Source organism: Varanus komodoensis, unplaced genomic scaffold (assembly GCF_004798865.1).
Source record: "Varanus komodoensis strain SLA01 unplaced genomic scaffold, ASM479886v1 scaffold25, whole genome shotgun sequence".
In the NCBI taxonomy this organism is placed as follows: domain Eukaryota; kingdom Metazoa; phylum Chordata; class Lepidosauria; order Squamata; family Varanidae; genus Varanus; species Varanus komodoensis.
The window spans coordinates 6,102,857-6,108,800 of record NW_025335661.1 but is presented as its reverse complement, the minus strand read 5'-3'; positions in this window follow the sequence as shown (position 1 = coordinate 6,108,800).

The following is a 5,944-nucleotide window of genomic DNA, read 5'->3' as shown; positions in this document are numbered from 1 at the left end:
GAGAACACCTCTAGAAGAGATGACATTCTGCCCCAAGAGGAGAAAGAAGCCAGGGGAGAAAAAGCCCCTTGAGAAGAAACTCTAGCCCTGGAGGAGATCGAAGCCCCTACGGCTGTGTTAATGGAAGGCATTTTGCTACTGGCTGAAGTTCAGGGAAGGGGAATGTTGATTGCCCATCATGTGAAGCATGCTGCATCACGCATTGCAGGCGCCAGTGAATGATAGGGCCTGGAACTGTTACAAGGCACAAGCTCACAGTCAGTGGACACTCAAATGGACTTTCCGGGTGCCACACAGACTACAGCAAAGGAGGACATCCTCTGCACTGGCACAAGACCCCTGCCCCCTGAAACAGAACTTCAAACTTCAAGGAGGTCTGCATTGCTCATATTCAGTAAAGAAATCTCTTTCTCCTCTTACAGTTTTCTCTATCCAAAGGAGGCTTCCTGAACTGGAGGAACAGCAAAACACTTGGAGCAATAGATCAGTGCAATACACACAATGTGTGTTGCAAGGGAACAATGGGATGTATATAAATAAACATGTGACGCAAACATGTATATCTGTTTGCTTATTAAACTTTTTTTCTGGCCAAACCCATGTTCCCATTGTTGCAAAGCCTGCAAGACTGGGCTGAGACTCATTGACTGGCTCACATCACATGGTTCGATTCATGGCCAAAGGAGGACTTGAAACACTCCCAGTACAACACTCTAATCATAATACAAATATTATTTTCAAAAATATAAGCTCCAACGCAATTAAACATCCAACCTGAGGCTAAGAAACGACTGACTGGATGACTGTGTCCAGCTGGAGTCAGGGGAGACAGAGAAGCAAAAGAATGTAGCACACAGACCAGGAAATAGGGATCACTGTTCTCTCAGTCATGGAATAGAAGGCAATTTACGGCAATCAACCTGCCAAGAGTCTGCTGCTCTTGTGATTGTAAGAAATAATTGGTGCACGCACCTTTCACCACCATTTCCCATACGTCTAGGTACTTGGCTGATGGTAACTGTGTGCATGTTAGCCTATACACAGTCTCATCTGGAAAACTTGTCACGTACTGTACTCTCCTTTTGACAAGGCAAGATTACATATATTAGACAGCTATAAGTGCATACTTTCACACCTCCAAAAAGGACCATCATTTCAAAATAAATAAATGAGAGAGAGAGAGAGAGAGAGAGAGAGAGAGAGAGAGAGAGAGAGAGAGCAAAGACCACTCCTTTGAAAAATCCCTACAGTGAAATTTTATGGGGCTAAAAATATACAGCCCCAGTTCCGTCTTTCTCTGAGGCTCTAATTTTAATAATAAAATGGTGAAGGGGGCAGTAGCAAGTGAAGGACAAGGTGGTTTTGGCCATGAAGGGCATTGGAATACTGGCGGGAGGACTCAAGGGAAAGGACAGGAAGATTAACCCATGGTGAGCCAAATCATCTGCTGAATGAAGTGTGGTTTGTTCCTCAAAACAATCCAGACTGCATAGCTTATTCATAGCATGGCTTAGTATGTTGGTTGGATATAGTGTCTCAGTGCATTTGGGGATGAACTTTCAGAATGTCATAAGCTGGCGTCTGTCTGGTCATGAGGGAAGCTTTTAAAAAATTCTGACTAATTCTCAAAACAGAACTTCAGGCATTGAGACTGAAATTCAGGTTATTCAGTGGCAGCTCATTTTCCTTCAGACACAAATATTCATTTATGTGCGAAAGCCAATGGCAATCAACTTTTCTGTGATGCTGATTATTTATACTGGCCACTTTACTTTGGAGCAATGCCTATCTTAAGAAATGCCTGATTATCAGGCAACTGAGACACATTAAGTGCTTCACAGCATTCCTGGCTAAAAGAGGAAACAATCAAAGGATTGGTCCAGCTTCCAGGCAGGTCAATGGGGGTGGGTGGGTGGGTGGCGAGGAACTCCCATGGGCTGGAATGTGAATCAAATCAAGCCCAAGTCACTACATATCTTTGTCGTTTTTGTTTTAAATGCAAGCTCTGACTTCCTAGAGGAGAGAAGCAGCACGATGAACCACACATCTTTAGCGACTCTCATCTCTCAGTGCGTTCTGAAGATTTTGGAGCAAGACCTGCATGCAGGGAAAAATGCTACGAAGGAGAAAACACCAAAATACAAACCATATGACAATGCCTATTTCTTCATTCTCTTTGTCATGTTGTTTTACTCTTTCCTGGCGTTGACTGTCTTTTTCGGTTATGTTCGCTCCAAGAAAGCCATTTCAAAGAAAGATCCTTACCAGGAGTTCATAGAGGATAAGGATCGAAGCAAGAAGTGGAACACGAGCCGGCCAGTGGTGGTGAAATTTGACTTTGAAGAGGAGAGCATTCTTTGAAGTACTTAAAACCAAAATGCTTTGCAAACTGTACTGGACTGTCTGTGTCGTCTACATGTCAAAGAAAGGTCTGCACACATCTCTGTCAATGAGGTCCAGGGCAATAAGTAAAACCACTGGTTAGAAGTAGGTAATGGAAAAAATAAAAAAATAAAAAGTTCCTCACTGATGGGGATTCTTTGTTTTTGTGGATTGCTGTTTTTCTGGGATAATGGAGGCTCTGTACCTATTGTGAACTGTAGAATACAAGGAATACTTGCCATTTTCTGCACCGCTTGTGATTGAAGTGGGGAAGAAACAATCCCCCCCCCATTCAGTCTACTCTCTGATTATATTTATCACTCCATCCAGAAAGGAGAAAAGAAATGGATTATTTTGTACATACCTGTGCCAAACTCTTCCAATGGAGATTTAGCACTTGACATTTTTTTTCATCTCTGGGAGCACCATCTGATCTACATCTTATTAGTCAAGTATTTTGGTCTTTCCTAATTTATTAAGCATGTAAGCACATCTGCTACTTTAACTTTAAAATGAATCGTCATGTCAAAATGCTTTTTCATTAGACTGCCTACAAAATGTAGTGAAAATGCATTTAATGGAAGAAGCATCTTTGCATTTGTTAGTTTTTAATCCTTTCTTTTCCCACCTTAATGAGTGGTTAAGATATCTGATTGCATATGAGGCAGAATAATGTCTGTCTAAAGTTGAATGTACCCCAAATGTTGTTTAACTTGCTGGAAATCCTACATGTTGTTTCCCTTTAAGAATTATTACACATATTATTAAATATAATTTGATTTACTTGTTCAGTTTTACTGTCTTTGTTGTAAACATGTTGTATATTAGCATGGCAAAGAACTCATAGAACACATAGATCTGCATGATAATTGCATTGCTTTGTGCTGTGAAGACAAGAGTTAACTTGCAATCATTTCTGGAGATGTATTTTTATACTTGGTTTGCAACTCTCAGTGAATGTAAGCCATATTATTCCAAACTTCTTTTTAAAATTTTGTTTTGTTTGTCTTAGTTTAATCTGCAAGAACTAGAGCTGAATTTCAATACTATTAATGCACTATCCTACTCCTGAGGATTCAGAAACAACAATGGATTTTAAATAGCATACAGTTAGATATTACTGCATTGGACATAGTCTTTACAATTATCTTCTGTACCTTAGCCACTAAAATACTTCATCCTCAACTAGTCATACTTAAGTTCTATTAAGTTGGACTCCTCTTCAGCACATGCAATTCCTTTTCTCCACCACTTTCCATCCATTTCCTTAAAAATAGTACACATAGAATCAATGTTGTGGCAGAGGTATGGATGATTCTTCCATGAGTAGGGCAGATGGAAGAAGGGTCCATGGCAGGTAGTCCTAGGAACCAACCCGTTGATTTCAATGGGACTAAAGTTTGACTAGTTTATTCTTGATTCTTGACCCAGCTGATTTAATTCAATTTAATTGTAATTCTAATGGTTGATATAACATGATCCTAAAACCATTTCCATAACAGTCATTCCTATATATATTAAAATGTGTCCAGATTCAGTTTCAGAAAAGAACAGGTTGATATTATGGTCAATATATAAGTTCATCTTTCTCTTTGTGATGCCAGAAGGCTAATTTGTTTAGCACTGTTTCTGATTTTTACATAGTGCAACAATGTGTGTAGATGTCAGATGAAGCAAACGGCAACAGAGTATCATTGAAACGGCAACAGAATATCATTTTGTATTGAAAACATTAATGGAAGCAAATATAAAGTAGAACTGATGTAGTTTGACCCTAACTTTTGGTGAAAGGAGGCTTCATGATGAGATAGATACAAGGATGCCTCTTACATCAGAATACAACAACTTCACAGAACATGTCAGTTTCAAATTTCTTATCAATAAACGTCAACTTGGCTTAGCATAATCTGCATACATCTTGATGCATGCTATCCTTCTTCCTAAGATTCTTTAGAAAAGGTGAATAAATTCAGGTAAAATAAATTTGCTTTTTAAAATAAAAATTTCCTTGCTGTAGAAAAATGGACAAGTGAAACTGTCTTAGTACTTCAGTGATACATTTCATATATGTTAGTTACGATGCTACTTTCCTAGAGAACACTCCCTCTTATGTTATAAGTTTGCTATGGCCTGGTTTGGCCATTCATTGGGTAATGAACAGCTTCAGATGATGGAATAGATGTGTTGGCATCTAAATTATGGCATAGTCTGAGCATTGCCCATTCATGCAACCTCTCCATTTTTTGAGGGGGAGGAATTGTGGTTCTGAGCAGAATTCCTTCATCATACTCTCCTTTAAGACCAAATGACATATTGGGGAGAAGATTGGCGAAGAGGATTTGGGTCAGGACCACGTCATGAGGGAAGCGGCTTTTAACCCTTCATTTTTAAATGAAAATCTCTCCTTCACAGCTGCTATTGGGTGCCCTTGGCAGGTTCCCTCTTGTGACAACAACAGTTTGGGTTAGAACAGTTTTCATGGGACCAAGTTAACCCCCACTTTTCTTCATGCCATTATCCTAAGCACTCCTTATGGTTATTTTAAAAGGGGAAAGAACACAAAGGCAACAAACGATGCCTTTAATGCAAAGTTCACCTTGGTCCCCAGTTGCCTGATGGAAGCACTACTGCTCCTACTCAACAGAAAGTCTGAACAATGCAGCAAATATCTGGAGTGTATGTATGTGTGTGAGAGAGTGCTGGTTTCTCCGCTGCTGATACCATGCTAAAAATAAATGTGTGTGAATTTTGCTATATTTTAAAGCTCTTGTCAAATAAGTTAACTAGCAGCAGTCCTTGCCTTGAGTCCCTGCCCCTTCCCACTGCTATTTTGCTGTTTATGATTATGTTGGTTTAGCATCCCCCTGCCAGGTTTTGGTCCACAGCAGTGTTCCTGTTCAACCCAATTTGAATTCATTTCCAGAGTAAGATTTTATGAAACACTGTATCAAAGGCTTTACTAAAATCCAAATATGTTACATCTACCACTTTTCCTTCATGCCCTAATTTTGTAATTCAGTCAAGATATATATATACTGTGGTAAGATCTGCTACTGATAGAGCATTGTTGCTGAAGCCTGCTGGTTAGTGAAACGAGGCAGTTTCTTTTTCTCAACACTGTTCTATGTTTTGTTTTTCCCTAACTTAATGATGGCCCATTTTAATTTATGTTTACACATTGCATATTCTCCTCTTTTTCTGATAGCTAAACAAACAGGCGGAATAAAACTGGCTCAGGCTGTAGCATAAGCATTGGCTTAATTGTATTGCTTTGCTAGGTAGACATGGTAGACATATTTTGCTAGGACTCATTACCAAGCTATAATTCATTCAGTCACAAAACTGCTATTTATTATGGGTATAGCAGAATTAATTACAGGTTAATAGTGTAGGCAATTTTAATAGGCAGTCCTATGACCTCTTAAAATTGTCTGGGAAGACGTAACATTATGCAGAGTGCCAGCTCTGAAATCATACAGTTGGGACTCCTAGAGCTGAGCCTCCCACCCACTTCTATTGCAGCTCACTTAGAAGGATGTGACTGTCTGTCTCTCCAAGGTTA